The sequence below is a fragment of the Cydia pomonella genome, chromosome 14, assembly GCF_033807575.1.
Source record: "Cydia pomonella isolate Wapato2018A chromosome 14, ilCydPomo1, whole genome shotgun sequence".
Taxonomy (NCBI): Eukaryota; Metazoa; Arthropoda; class Insecta; order Lepidoptera; family Tortricidae; genus Cydia; species Cydia pomonella.
Window position 1 is genome coordinate 21158514 of NC_084716.1, and position 17058 is coordinate 21175571.

Here is a 17058-nt window from a genome sequence, read left to right on the forward strand (position 1 = left end):
GCTTTACTTTCTCCCATAATGTTAGGTTCTGCCACTAGGTCTTCAATCTCACGGTTCTTAAGGACTATCCAGCTTCCATCCGGTCTTCGTTTGGGGTCCAGTATCTTAAGAAGGATTTTCCTCTCGGCAACTAGCAGCATGTTTTCTTCCTTGAGTGTTAGTGTCCATGCTTCGCATCCGTAGGTTAGGATTGGGCGAATCACGGTCTTATAGATTCGGAACTTGGTGCGTCTGCTTAGAAGCTTGGACACTAACACCTTGTGAAGGGCTGCACTGCATCGCAATGTATTCTGGATCCTAATCTTTATGTCCTCGTCACGATTGTTGGTATCAGTAACGGTGCCGCCTAAGTATTTAAATTTAGATACGCCTTTGTACACTATATCTCCTACATTTAGGATTTGGAGTGGAACACGGGTATTTTTATAGCGTCGTATGTGGAGATACTCAGTCCTATCGGACGCCCTAGGTATCGCTGGAGCGACATGGTGGAGGCGGATCTGCGCGAGCTTCGAGCCGACAATTGGCGAGAGGTCGCACAGGACCGAGAAAAGTGGCGCTGTCTTGTGTCGGAGGCCAAGTCTTATTTTGGGTCGCTGAGCCAACGCAGTAAGTAAGTAAGTAAGTAATATCTTATTAAAAAAAAGTTAATTTTGTACGGAGGTCTCGATGGGCGAGTCCGACTCGCACTTGTCCGTTTTTTAATACATTTCATTATATTTAACACTTATTGTAATCTATCCCCGTTAATTTAACAACCACTCGTCGGCGAAACAAGAAGAATATGTAATTGTACCGGTGCAAATAAATCTTGATTAAGGGCCCGCAGAGACCTCCGGACTCGGGGAAAATTCGCTGGATTTTACGCAAAAACCGGACTAAATATTGAATATTCGGAGTAAAACGTATGACGCGATTCTAAAGCCAACATTTAATTTCAATCTATTACCTAAGGGTAATTAAATTGCATACGGTTGCTGATAATATTATGCAAAACGGGGCGCAGAAACATGTCTGACAAAATCGTATTTGAGGAGAGTGTCTCTTCTTCCTCGCGTTGTCCCGGCATTTTTTTGCTACGACTCATGGGAGCCTGGGGTCCGCTTGATAACTAATCCCAATATTTGGCGTAGGCACTAGTTTTACGAAAGTGACTGCCATCTAACCTTCCAACCCAGAGGGTAAACTAGACCTTGTTGGGATTAGTCCGGTTTCCTCACGATGTTTTCCTTCACCGAAAAGCGACTAGTAAATATCAAATGATATTTTGTACGTAAGTTCCGAACTCATTGGTACAGTCAGCATCAAAAGTAGCGGATGAAACAACGCACCAAAAGTATCTGATATTCCGGATAAATTTTCTAAATGTAGGAAAATCTCTAAAATTCACGTCCTAAAGTATATCTTTGCAGTCTAAATTTTTCTACATATAGAATCACCATAGTTTGTTAAGCTGTTACAGAATGTAGATACTTTTGAAGCGTTGTTTGATCCGCTACTTTTGATGCTGAGTGTACGAGCCGGGGTTTGAAGACTTTCGGATTGCAAGTCGCACACTCTTACCGCTAGGCCACCAGCGCTTTTTTCCACCAGCGTTTTTTTTTAATTTGTGTATGATGAGAGTGTGATTAAAAAAAATTAAAAACTAATTTAGCACAGATTTTTATTCTTCTCAAAAATTTCAACTCTACGCATTAATATAAAATAAACTATGACCCACATGACTCATAGTCTTGCGTTACCTGCAAAATGGGTTTTCGGGACAAGTTTAAACGAACATTTTCCATTATAGCAACATAATATTATTAGTTTAGAAAATAATTGAATGTTTAATATTAAACTGCTTACGTGTCACAACACGTGTTCTATGGTATTTACCTCTCAAACACGACTTTCGTGGACAATTAAGTCAAGAGAAACTTTCGGCCCGATTCGAAGTTTTACGTCAATAGGTCTAACCTCACTCACCTTTAAAACACGTCAAATAACAAGGACCTAATATTTAATTCAGACGATATACATAATGGATATATAAGTACAGATGATTACTATAACTAGCTTATACCTAAAATAGGCCCTTGAGGCATTGTACCAAGGATGCTGGCGAGATTTCCTCGTTGTATCGCAATACTGATACGTTGTGCGAGGAAGCTGCCCGCTCTTCGGTCACCAGTTACGTCAACCTGACGTTTCGCGATTTCTCCAAAAAACTTGTACGCGCTGGGACCCCATGGACCTAGAGTTTCAACGGCAAAGACGAATGTTATTAGACGTATTAATTCATTTCGACGTATCTGAAAGTTCCAATAGGGCCGTTTGGTTAGTAATCTGTCACTTAGAGGTTTTCGAGTTAAAGTTTAGTGTTTAGTGGTAATTTTTTCGTTCTCTCTCAAACGTTCTCGACATATTCCTCTCTGGATTTCGGCCCTAGATGTTTTTTTTGTATATTGCGATAAAAGTTTCGTACCAAAAATGTTATGATTAAAAATTTTATGTTATTTTTGTCAAAAACATATCACTGATTTAGCTAAGAAGCCGATATTTGGCATGATAATGTTTGATAACTTACTACTTACCACAGGCGGTTGGTGGGTAAATAAATTGCTTGGTTAATTCTAGTATTTATAAAGTTAGGACTACAACAATACATTACATTTTTAATTATTGACCGAAGCGTAGCGAAGATCTCTGTTTTAACTCGGACAAACTGTTATCGTATGTCCGCATATTCTCCTCTACAGGTCGCAATTCTCAATTCTCAACCGATTCTCGTGAAATTTTTTGACCAAATTCTATGGTGAAATAGAATTTTTATACTGAACCAGTTTTGGGATTTTTTTCAAAATGCGGATATTGTCATAAAATACTTAAGCGCCAATACGGTTGATGGCGCTTAAGAACATTGGAAGATCACTGTGATAACGACTCTACGATCTATGTATTTTTCAATTTTACGTTTTCTAAGCTGATCGCGAGGTCTACAAGCACCCAAACAAAAAATTCAAAATTCAAAAAAATTTTCTGCAAGTAGGCCTCAAGGGCTCTTTTACACCAAACTAGTTCGTAGCTGACCTGAACAACTTCTTACCGACTCAGTTAAACGGGTTTATAGATAGACAACGTCTCAATGCCTAAATGCCAGTACAGTGCGTGCTGTTAATCCATTAGGCCTCAATCTCAGCACTAATTAATATACTATCCAATTATCCTGAAACAGTACAATAATAAAATACACCCACGAAACCCACCTACAGGCCGATTCGAATGTTACAAATAGATCATTCTCATTTTGACAGCCGCCCGTGCATCTCGCTCTTTCTTTTATATATATTTGTGTGAGCGGGATGCGCTGCGAGTAACAGCTATTTAGATTTAAAGTACATCCCTACTAATACTATAAAAGCGAATGTAAATTTGTCTGTGTGTGAAATTTGTGTGTTGTAAAATGTCGAACGTACAAATACCAATTATAATAAAATACAAAGAAATTAGAGCGAGTAGAACTTTATAACAAAATTTAGCAATATATACTAGTACAAAAAGTTATTAGTTCTGTCAAGTGCAAAAATATGTATCGAATAAATCGTCTCATAAATATGGTACTACGCTCTTATTACACTGGAATAAGATGCTATGGGACATAAGAATATTCACAGATGGCTCAAAAACATTTGAAGGGACAGGATGTGGTGTCTTCTCGGAGGACCTAAACATACACATCTCAAAACCCCTGGGAGAACATAACACGGTATTCCAAGCAGAATGTGTGGGAATAATAGAAGCTTGCAATGCCATAACAAGACGACAGGTGAAACACGAAAATATACTAATACTATCAGACAGTAAATCAGTACTACAAGCGCTATGCAGCGACAAACTTAATTCAGAGCTCATACTCGAATGTCATCGAAGCCTCACGGAAGTGAGCAAAGAAGGCAACAAAGTAACAATTCAATGGATAAAGGGGCATAGTGGATCAAGAGGAAACGATGCAGCGGACGAACTGGCCAGGAAAGGCTCAGAAACGCCGGCATATGGACCCGAGCCCATCATACCCCTACCAATATCCTATATACACAACCAGCTAGACCTACATCACAGACAACTGCACAATAAATACTGGAATGAAATGGACACATGCAGGCAGACTAAGGATTTTCTACCGGAACTGAACCACAAACTCACCAAAATACTACTGAAAACACCTCGACACCAACTACGTAAAATAGTAGGATTAATTACAGGACATAACACACTTAACAAACACCTACACAATATGGGTAAAACGGACAGCCCCATGTGCAGAGCGTGCATGGAAGAAGAAGAAACAACAAAACATATTCTCCTAGACTGCAAACAGGTAGAAGTATACAGGAACAAATACCTAGGGACTCCGTGCACACTAGGAGAGGCAATTAGCAACCTGAAAACTTTGCTAGGCTTCGTGGAGGAGCTGGGGTGGTTAGAGTAGCGCTACCTCGTTTCACGCAAAATAGGCACAATGGTTGTCGATTTGCGGAAAATGCCCAGAAGCACTAACTAACTAACTATGGGACATATTTTTGAGTAAGATGTGTGTACACCCATATTTTTACACTTGACTGTACCAGACATAAATATATGGGTCGTTTTCAAGCAAAAAGTCCCACTTTGTCGCTTGCCATAAAGAAGCTTTGACAGGTCATTCGTACATATGACACGGTTACATACGGTTTAGATGTTTGTGCAAGCAAATCTCGTCTTAATGGTAAGCGACAAACTTGGACCTTTGACTAGACTTCGACACATATGTTTCGTAAATGTTCCTCTTAATAATAAAGCAAAACAACAGATACAGAGGTAATGGTAATATTGAACTTATATAAAAAATCATCTAGGCCAAAATTCAGACAGGAAAATGTCGAAAACCAAGCCAAACATGAAAAAAGAAACAATAATTTTCCACCAAACTTCAGCCTATATGTGAATAGATGTGTTTTTAGATGTTTGTTCATCTACCACGAAAAAACGGCTTAATGGTTTTTGTCGAAATTTGGCAGACAAAAAGTTTAAAGCTTGGTAAAGAATATGAGACACGCATTCCGATTCAATTTTATCCTGTAATTCATGCCGTCAAGTTGTAAAGATTATTGCAATTTAAAAATATTGAATATACGGGAAAGGCACAGATTTATAATGACGATTACTCTTAACACATTAACCACTCAGCTATGGTCGTAGCGCTACGTCGTAGCCGATAACATGGGCTTCCCGGTATGAAGGGAAAATGTTTCGTAGAGGCAAATCGACAGGGTCTCTATTGTTTCCCATAAAGTTTTAAGTTACAATGTATTGTTTGTCCGCATTTTCGTAAGTCATAATTTGGTTTTTCTTAGAAACGCGTAACTTTTCAGGATTGCCTCCTAATAATATATCAATAGTAGATTTAGCGGTGGTAGCCGAGTGGATATGACGTCCGACTTTCAATCCGGAGGTCGTGGGTTCAAATCCTGGCTCATACCAATGAGTTTTTCGGAACTTATGTACGAAATACCATTTGATATTTACCACTAGCTTTTCGGTGAAGGAAAACATCGTGAGGAAACCTGCATACATCTGCGAAGGAATTCAAAGTTGTATGTGAAGTCCCCAATCCGCATTGGGCTAGCGTGGGGACTATAGCCCGAGCCCTCTCGCGCATGAGAGGAGGCCTGTGCCCAGCAGTGGGACGTATATAGGCTGAATTATTATTATTTATTAGATTTAGTTCAAATGACGCACTGCACTGGAGTCAAAATGTCTCTGACGTCATTCTTCGAAAAGGGGCGGGGCTTCCAGCGCGCAGGCGCGGCGAACTCCGCCCCCTAGCCATTGGTATAAAAGCATTGGACGCGGGAACGGCCGTCAGTAGCGTTCCGACTCTTGAGGTGGGAGCTTGTCGCCGCGCTCGGGAAACTTCGTGAAACTACGTCGAGTTTTGGCACGGTAAGTGCTTTGGTAAATTTATGGTATTATACATTTACAATTTGGGAAAAAGACATGAGCAGGTTAGATATTTTTAGCCAAAAAAAACAACTATAATAAACTTTTCTAGTGACATAATTAATTATTTAAATAACGTAGGTACGTGTTTAATTATTGACAATTAGAGAAGACAAAAAGAAATAGAAGTGAAAGTCTTATTAAAAAGGTTATAGGCAATCAACATGATTATAACCATCATTTTTTTTCTCTATGATTATTTTTCCAATACTTTGCATTTCAGACTTCAGTTACCTTCTAAATGCGACGTGATAACCAAATTATACTACTTACCTATTAAAAAAAAGAGTGAACTCATTGAAACACTATGACATCACACAAATGAAATAAATGTATTTAATAATTATTTATTACCCAAGCCTGAATAACATTTAGGTAATAAAACTTAACTGACAAAATTATGTTTAATGAAAATAGCCGACCGAAATGAGCCGCCTTAAATAAAATTAAACGCAATCATTTCGTATCGCGTAGCGCTACGGCGTAGCCGGGCTACGGATTCCCTAACGCGCGCTACGGAGCTACGCGGCTTGCTTGAATTACTTTATTACTAATAAAATAACTTGAACCTAGTATTACTTCATAACAAAATTACACAGTTAAGTGTTAAATACGATACTTATGATATTTAATCAAATATTTAACATACATATACAAACTTTATTACAATAACATTGTTTTAAAAACAATATAACGAAACAAGTTTTTTTTTTAAATAATGTGCCGATAATATTGCTATGGATTAATTATCACTTAACACTGATGGTTAACAAAATATGAAACTGTCTTATTGGAATTAGCAGCTCGTAATAATGGAGTCGAGACACTAGGCCCGTGTGGGGTCCAAGCGCCAAGATACTATTTAGGGAAATGAGTAAAAGGCTCATAGATTCTACCGGTGACCAGAGAGCTGGCAGCTTTCTCTCGCAGCGCATAAGTATTGCCATTCAGCGAGGGAATGCTGCCAGCATCTTTGGCACAATGCCGCGGGGGCCTTATTTAGATATATTTTAATTTAGATTAATTTTTACCTTATTGTTTTATTATGTGCTGTATGTTTCCCAATATATTTATTTTTTTAATTCATTAAATAGATACTTATTAACCGCCTGTTGTCTGCGTCTAAATTTAATCAATGGTTTATTTTTCTTTTATATTTTTACTGAGGTGTGCCAATAAAGAGTATTCTATCTATCTATCTATCTTATTAAATGCATTTTATTTTTGATATTTTAGCTGTCATATCATAAAATAAAATACCTTGGACTGTTAGATCGTTTTCACATCGTATATTGGGTGTCGGAGGAAGCAAAAAAAGTAATATTAGTGGGAGTTTTTATTTATTTTTTAATTTATACTTATATTTAGTACATTCTTGTGAGACTGGGTGCTAAATATGTTGTAATTGGGTCCTTGACACATGTTGAATATTATAACAAAAATAACTAAATGGATAGAAAATGGGCCATTCATTATAAAAAAAAGAATGAATGGCCCATTATGAGATTATAAAAAAATACAAGGCTTCTAAGGCTAAAAATTTTTTTTTTTATAACTTTCAAATATAAAAAAGAAAATTATACCATTCGATTTCTTAAATGTTATTGAAAAATAGATTTTATGACAACTATATACATAAACGCAATATTTCACGGTCAAAATAGCAATTTTCTTGATCTTCTATACATTTAGGACGGACTAATGTAATGTGACGTCACATTACATTATCATTCAGACTTTAACTCTCATTTCTGACCTTCGTGTTGCCATGAGTCCTATATAGACATTTGATCCTCAAGAAAATCAAGATCGATTGACATTATTTACAAAAAACTGTCAAGTAGCCAATTGACTAAGCCCTACAGCTGGCGCTTAGTCAATTAGTACCCAAACCCAAAACCCCGTGGTGTGTGCCTACAACGAGATAATGTACGAATACTTACAAATATGAAAAACACCTATGACTCAGGAGAAAATATCTGTGCTCATATCACAAATAATTTTCCTTGCCGGGATTGGAACCCAAGACCATTACCACTACCGACTAGGCCTGACCAATCGCCAAAGCCGCACGGTAATAAAGCTTTATTTTTATTTAGCAATAAAAAGTTCCGTATTAAAAAAAAACAGATGTTAGAGTCTTAGGAGATTAAACCATTTTTTCAATTAACATAAATATTATCTTGTATTTTACAAACTTAACTACATTGTTCTATTGGTAAAGTTTACCTTGATTAGACTTTTTAGGAGTGAAGACGAAGCTTAAATGAAAATAGTTTTTAGTATCGTATTTGACATAAAACTTCAGCTGAACGAGTTAACTTAAAGTAGGATCTTTATGAAACAGCTGCTGTTTTTCTGACTCCGATTGGGACAAAACGTGAACACTACAGGTTAAATATTTTCGTTTATTTTTATTATAATAAGACTTACATGTATACGTAGTATCAATTTATATGACTAATCCATGTACTAAAATAGTTTGCACTAGTGCCATATATTTTGACTAAGGTAAGGTAGGTTTGAGTTTGTGAAGGTAGGGCTTGAAGAAATAGAAATAGAAATATATTTATTTGCCATTAAATGTGGTATACAATGCTGTTACATTATTATTTTTAGAGCCATACACATTTAGACTTTAAAATGCCATGCAAATTTAAATTAAACAAAATATCAGATAATTGACATTGTTATTTTAAACAAAATACAAAGGTTAGTATTCAAAGTAAATCTATTAATATCTTGCTATCGAAATGAGCTGATTGCTTTTATGCTGCCGAGGATATATAGATAGTTGTATATAATATATAATGAAAATCACAACACTTCCGGCATTGTTGTAAGCGGGTTAGTCGCGTTTTAAAACTCCAATCCAGATCGAAATGTTAAAATGACAAAGCCTGTTTCCCCCAATTATCTCAGGCGGCGGCAAAGGCAAACTAAAACGTTGCATCTTTACTTACCTATTTCTAGCGTTGAGAAAAGTTTCTTGCGAAAAAATAATTGCAAATTACAACACTTTCGACAAAAACGAATAAATATGAAAAAATCCAAGCAACCAAGCAATTTCTTTATTTTTCAATTTCTTTACCGTCTAATTTGTTTGTTTATGGCATTGTATTGACTTTGACAATGGCATCACTCATCAGTGACATTGTGTATGACGTATTTTCATAACTGCTTATTTTGCATAATACAAAGCAGTTTCATGCAGCCAAGCCTCCAACCAGTCCGCAGTTAACCATAATGACTTCTAACCAACAAACTCAATAAATCGGTCATAATTCTCCGCATTTTAATAACACTATATCTATATAACCTTCTACTATCGGCGAAATTTACAAAGTAATGTCTAAGTAGTGATACAATGCCTTCAAATAGTCTGAGCCCACTCTGAGCCGTCCGTGCCTGGTAATTTTTATTCGCCCGATGCCAATTAGCCTAATCCGAGACTCGAACCTGCGGGTGTTCACATTGGTTGTACGACTGAGCGAGACGAGGTCTCGGGCAAGAACAGTATGTCGTGAACTTCGCGAATTGATGTCATTGCATCTACAACAGAGAAGATGTATAATATTGCTACATTTGCAATCATCCGCTAACAAGACCAGTGAAGTTAACCTGCGTCGAAACGTCGGAATTAGTTAATATTGACCCGGAACAAATTATGATTTCAAAATACGAAAGTTTTAAATATAATGTTCGCATTAATTCAGTTTATTATTAATTTATCAAGCTGGGCTGTCTTCGAGAACTCCACCTGCTACCCCACCATTGCTCCTATGAACTTGGTCCTTCGAACCGGATCTGGCTCGAAGGACCACATAGATGGATCCAACCAATGCTTATCACAAGATTCACAAGGTTGTAGCAATTTAAAGCATTTGCGTTACGATGACTTAGCGTGAATCTTTCGCTACACTCACTCCAACCAATCGAGGTAGCAAGTGTGGATCACGGGACTACATCGCCCTTGCGAGCGACTTGTTCGCTTCATTTGAAACGCGATCAGAATAACGGCCCTGAGGATGAGGGGCGATGAGGCGTTTTTTGCCCCGGTCAATTAATTGCGCTTAATGTAATTTGTTTAACTGTGTTAAGCCAACTGATCATGTATTCAAGTCGAATTTCAAGGTACAAGAAAATGGTTAAGGTTATGAAAAAGTTTAAGTTAAGATGAAAGTATCGGTTAAGAATCAGTTAAATGCGAGTGAGACTCGGGGGCTTCTGAACCTACTAACACACATTTTTTTATATCGCTTTATTCCTTTGTCTGTAAATCGGTTTTCAATATTTGCCCGATTCAGTTTCGCTGGAGATAGACACATCTAGATTAAAACTAATTTTATATACCTACCTACTCGATGGGCTGATTCAATTTTATCAATTTACTTAGATAAACACATATTTTTAAATTAACATACGAAATATTTTTTTCACAATACGATTAAATATAAGCAAACTCTCGGAACTATTTCTAAATTCAAATTTCTTATGTTAAAAGTTTTTTTACTTGTATTCCATTCACTCATACGTTTGATTTGCCTTCTTCTTTAATGTGAGAAAGTTTCTCTAAGACCTCACCAACTCAACTGGAAGGAGAAAATGGTTAAGCACTCATAACACCAACTCATCTTGTGAAGAATATGTTCGATATACGTCAAACATGTAGATACGAAGGTTTAATCAGGATCGTCCTCGGCCCTTTATTATGTTTGAGCTCCATCCGATGTGTGCTCAACATATGAAATCTGGACTGCGCTTACATCGTTCGGTAAATATAGTTCGGAGATTGCGAACAGCCTTTAAGTAGGCACTAAAAATGGTACCGTGTATCTTCTTTGGATAGAAATTTTTCTTTCCGACGAAGTTTTTAGACATTAAATCACTATTTACATTTCGAACTAGTGACGCTAATCCCTAAATTTATCTATTTGACATCAACAGATTTATAGGAGTTTTATCACGATAATTATATGGTTTTGTATTTTTCGATATCCATACAAATACCGTTTCTTTCTTTGTGTTTTACTATTGATTTCCTATGCGTCCATAGGCTATGGTGACTGCTGACCATCAGGCGGGCCGTATGCTTGTTTGTCACCGTCGTGGTAAAAAAAAAAGTACTTTTTGTGAATCACGATGACTCCGATCTTATTAATTTATTTATTTAAACTTTATTGGACATAAAAAAGAGATCAACAGGCGGACTTAATGCCACTAGTTTCTTATACTATTTTGAATGTTTTATTTAAATTACCAAACAAGTTTATGGTATTTCTGCGACCATCTAAAATTGACACCAAAGATTTTTAGGTATGCTTTATTTTGCAAAATGTAACAGGGATAAAACGGTTGTATTTACCGGGCAGGACCGGTCGAGCTTATCCTCAATTACTAACACGGGCAATTTTCTTAAAACTTAAATAAACACACGTTTACTTAATATTGAAAAGAAAGGCTAAAAAGAACATGAATCTCCAAATTATAAGTAATATATAAACGGATCTTATAGCAAATAGTTATAAAATAGTTATTCGAGTACGTATGGTGATTCCTGTCAACTTACTGTACGAGATTTATTTTTCAGTCTTTTTCTATGTACAAATTCTTAACATTCAAAAATATAACTAGGTGTATGCTTCGCGCAGCTTTGTAGATATATACTGTTCGCTTGTAGATCGATAAATAAGTCAGTTGTTACGAATTTCAGAATTTCATTACCAATATTCCTCACATTTACAAACAATTGCAGTAAAACAAGCCCAAAATAAATGCCCGATGATCACCTATTCAAGAAAAGGTATCCAAGATTACCTTTTAATTTAATACCGGTGGCTGCTCAAGACAAGTATTCACTGGCTGACTTGTTATTCAGAACCCGAAATGTGATGAAAAGGTGGATTGTTGTACAAAGCCGGCTAATTGGGTAGTTGCCAGGTTATTGTTGTAAGTTTACATGACGTCAGTATAAACAATAGTAACGGTAAACGAATTATTGATTTTGTGTGTTCTTGGCAAACGATACAGTAATCGCTTCTCCATAAATACGAGTGTAACCCGCCCGAAGCTTTGAATAATTAATCAATACATAATGTCTTGCTAGTAAAATACAATTGTCCTTTATTTTAATTAATTTATTTTATAATTTATGTACTCGACTAATATAATGTTTAAGTGCTGTGTAAACTAACAAAATATGGGCCGACACACCTGAAATAAAGACTTTCAATTCAATTCAATTCAATAAAAATATTTCGATCCCTAAATCCCATTATTAAAAATGGACAACATTCTTGGTGTTATTCTTATACCGTAATCCGGGATGCTACAACTGACCCATTCCTAGCACTGTATTCCCGTTGCTGCTCGGGCTCGAGTGGCTCGACTCGAAACAGTCGAAATACTTTAGGTATGCTTCTAATGTCATTAGACGTGTTAGTTCGATTAACAACGAAAGTAACGGTTAGGACAATACACAAAACACGTGCTACCCTCTACCCTCTACAGTACATAGAGTGGTCACTCCACACAAAGTTAAATATGAGTACTCAATGCTACTCATTTATTTTGCTAATAGTTTCAAATATATCTTTCACACTGCGATGTGCGCCAACTTGTACATCAATCAGCTAGATCAAAACACATACCATATTGTGTCATGTTGTGTCTGTGGAGGCCCTTACACTTCTCGTTACCTATGTTTTATCAGTAATTAGAAATACTTCCCCGAGGAAAATATCTCGCCTACATCTTATTACAAAATAAATCCATCAATTACGTTTCTACGAACAAAAACTACTAAACGCCGATTGGATACCTACAATAAGATAAGAAATGTAAAGAATCCGTGCTTAGCTGAGTGTTTAAAAAGTTAGGAATACCTCCTGTAATGAGGTGCCGCGAGTCCCGCCACTATTACCGCGTTCCCGTTCCCTAGATTGGAGTTGCGACCTCTTTTTAGCTTCGCTTGCCACTGCTGCTTAGAGTTAACCTACGGTAGAAATAACTATGTACTGTAAAAGAGATACGGTCTATCTGAGATGGGGAATGTAAACTCTCGAAGTAGGTCTCTTATTTTATATATTATATTTTTTTCTTCAACAACGAATTACATCAATATCGACTACTCGATACTCGGATGCTTGCCATTTTCCGAATCAAATCGCCTGCAGATCTTTATTCTTTTTATCAGGGCGATAGTTCTGAATTCAAATAATCATTGCCAGTTATCTATTAAGAGACTGTGAAGGGTTCCAACCTTCACATATCTCGCCTCCTCGGGTGAAAGTGGCAAACATCTTCACAAAACTACACCCTATCCTATTCTACCCTAACTACAGACTCCTACCTACTCCAGGCCCCTACAGAGTAAATAATGTTCCTAACACCCCTTCGCTATGAGTCAGCCTTGTTCAAGGTAGCTCGTGTCCAAACCATCCGCACAGGTCGTGCCTATGGCTACGATCCTCGCAAAACGGTTAGATACGGCTTGTGGTAAGGAAAAAACACGGCAAAACAACCTATACAAACCTACCAAAACAAACCTATACAAAGATTCATGAAAATGTAGATGTGAATTTAATTTCGGTACTAGATATTAGGCAGTTTTTTTTAAATAAAGACGTGGGCTTTTGACATTAAGCCATTGTACTATAACCGTATTTATTAGATGCCTTTAAGAGTCAGCGGGCATTTCAGTCGACTTAAAGGGGTGAAATATTAATTAGTGGGCCGGTGACAATGAAGAATGGTTGCAGTTTTATTTCTTATTGCGCCGTATTCCCAGATGAGATGTCTCGCTCCGAGGTTTTAAGTGTTTGGAGGAAAGGTCTTCTGGGGCGCTGCATTTTTCATTTGTCGGATAACTTAAATAAGGTGATGCTCCTATATATATGATGTACGTATTTGTCTACGTGACGTCTGATATTGACAGTGTATTTCTTTCAATAGCGTGATTTTAAAAAGATAGATTTATTTTATAACGTGGATAAAGGCATCCATAATAGGCCATCCACTGATAGTAATCTACCATTTCATTTCGAAAAATATATATATAAATATTATAGGGACATTCTTACACAAATTGACTAAGCCCTACAGTAAGATCAAGAAGGCTTGGGTTATGGGTACTCAGACAACGATATACATATATAATATACAAATACTTAAATACACAGACAATATCCATGAATCAGGCACAAATATGCTCATCACACAAATACTTGCCTTTACCGGGATTCGAACCCAGAACCATCGGCTTCATTTCCCGACACATTCATCAATTAATGTTTACCAAATTTATATATCGTATAGGTTTATTTATGCACATTATCACTTGCTTTAAAGTAGGTAATTGTTGTTTAATTACATTTGCGATGTATATGATATCTGATATGCGATTTGTATAGATGCCATTTGATAATTTATCGCATATAAATTATGCCAAAAGTTTGATAAAATTTTCGCCCATATAGTAAATAGTACGAGGGAGATGCTTGAACAAGTTGTGACAAAATAAGTTTAAATAGACATCTACGCATGTGAGTTTGAATAGGGCTATAACAACATTGTCGATGATACCTAAGAAATTAACTGGTACAGAGAATGGAACTCTGAGCACAATTAATTTACTAACATGAGGTACCAGAACCTTGCCTTTTACCTAATTACCAAAATATTCCCGCTACCTGTACCATTATGAGTAAACTTTAAATTGTACCCAATACTAGATCAGTTTAATCCTATTAGCCATAACTTATTGCCACAAAGGTAACTACGAAAACTGTGTGAATTAAAATCATGTTATCGAGTTGGGGACCGGTGGAAGGTGGTGGCACCGTGAAGGGTTATAATTATAAAGAGGTTTAATTGAAAGGTATCCGCTCTATAGGGGCGGCTTTCAGATAAAAAAAAATATTTGATATTTATTTTTATTTGCTAAATAATATGTTATTTATTTAAACACACACACACTTTAAGTTTATGATATATTATTTTTAGTTCTTAAGTATTTTTAATGGTTGTATTTTTTTATGTTTTTAGTTGTTTGGTTTTTATTCAAATAATATAACTTGAAATGAATAGAACTGGAAAATGAGTTTAACTTGGAATTAATTGCGGTAAATAATTTCATGAATGCATTTTCGATGTCACTTCTGTTCATTATACCTGTTATAATAATATTTTAAAGATCTTTTGTATGTCGTTTTTAAATTACATATAATAACAATGAATGATGCTCTTCTTCTTCAATGATGACGATTGAAAAGGTTACTACGTATATGTCCATAGTATTAAAATATATATGTAATTATGTGTTTGAAGGTTAATATTTATTTACTTTAATATAACATAATTAAAACAAAATACGATTCTTTTGAAGTAATTATTTGGCTTTGGAGCCTTTATGACGTTTATAAGTGATGGATCATTTAAGAAATATACCCTAAACTATTAAACTTCAAACCAAAATCTATTAATAAATAATACTAAACTTAAAATTAAGAATGGAAAATAACAAAGGATTCTTTGGCTTCATAATTTACTGGTTATTATAGAAGCAATATTCTTGTATAATTAAATTAATTAATTTCTTCATATTGTTATTAATGAACTCATTAGGATAATGTTTGAGAATCGTATCACGATACCAAAGGTATGTATTCTGAAGGTTTACTTTAGATTAATGGAATATGAATATCAGAAGATGGGAATTTACATACGAGAATCACGCTGGTTATAGACACGAACCATTAAAATGTTTAGGACGCCTGAGATTAGTTCGGTAACCTAATTTCAAATAAGTTTTTGGCGAAAATTTCATTTTTGGTACAATTTTTTATCGCTAACTGTACTTTCCTTTCCACAGGCAACTAATACTCATCGAGATAATTCTAAAATCCAAACGCAATTAAGTTGCGTCGTTTTATCACAGAGTTCCCATGGCCACCTCCTGTCTCCATCATCAAATCAGCTCGAGGATACCATAGTATTATTGTCACCTGACTTACATATGTAATATGTGAAACCAGGAAGTGGGTCAAATTTAGCTTCCAAGATTTGACCCACCCAAACATATTTACATACACTAACAGGGAAAGTTAAATAAAAGCTTGTAAAATCGGGACAGACATTTATTTATACGAAAGACACAAATATCTGACCCTTCAACAAAGGGAAAACCAGGTCATATTGGGATTAGTCCAATTTGCTCACGTTTTCCCTAAATAAAAAGCGATTGGTAATATCAAGTAATATCTCGTACATATGAAACCATTCATCCAAATACCGTAACTCATTCACGTCACCTAAACGAGTAAATCACTAATTCATTGGTCGAGTGGACATCCATCCAAGATTGATGACAAGTCTGTCTTAGTGCCAATTTACCAAAGATTGATAGCCCCGTTGACGCCCGATGTATTGATACATAGATCCCGGAGGATTTCCGAAGATCCAGGAAGAAACGGTTCTAAGTCTTACGGGATAATGTTTCCGGGATAGGCTGATATTCTTACTTAATATTATGTATAAATGCGAAAGGAGGCAAATGAACAGACGAATCACCTGATGGTAAGCAATTACCGTAGCCCATGGAAACCTGCAAAACCAGAGGGGTTACAAGTGGATTGCCGATCTTTCAGCTGGGAGTACGCTCCTTTGTTAAAGGTTGGAAGGTCGAATCTAGGTACAAGGTACTCTTCATATGCTGAATTGTGAAAATATTGAGGGTTTTTATAATAATATGTGACAATGAATGATACCGCGAGCGGCCATTGAAATAACCTAAATATTAATAAATATGGAATTAATGCCAATTGCAGTTCTGGTTTTGACATCCGTTAATGTTTTTATTAATTTATTATGATAATATAAGTTTCGATTCTCCCTTGTGTGGTATATCATAGCATCATAACTACAATTTAGGTACAATAATGTATCGTTCCTTAAAGGGAGCTTACACGGATCTCGTCTTAAGCCTCCGTCTGATTGGGTTAAGAAATATAACAGATATACGTGTAGGTATTAGTTCGG

General features: G+C 36.1%; 1 protein-coding gene across 1 annotated transcript in view; it reads left to right on the top strand.

Moving 5' to 3' along the window:
• The first annotated feature begins 5878 nt into the window (after positions 1-5878).
• Positions 5879-17058, top strand: part of LOC133525191 (prothoracicostatic peptide-like) — a 111345-nt gene continuing 100165 nt past the window's right edge. Inside the window, exon 1 of the mRNA XM_061861468.1 lies at positions 5879-5964. The gene's annotated coding sequence lies outside the window, so the exon portion shown is untranslated. The remainder of the gene's footprint in view (positions 5965-17058) is intronic.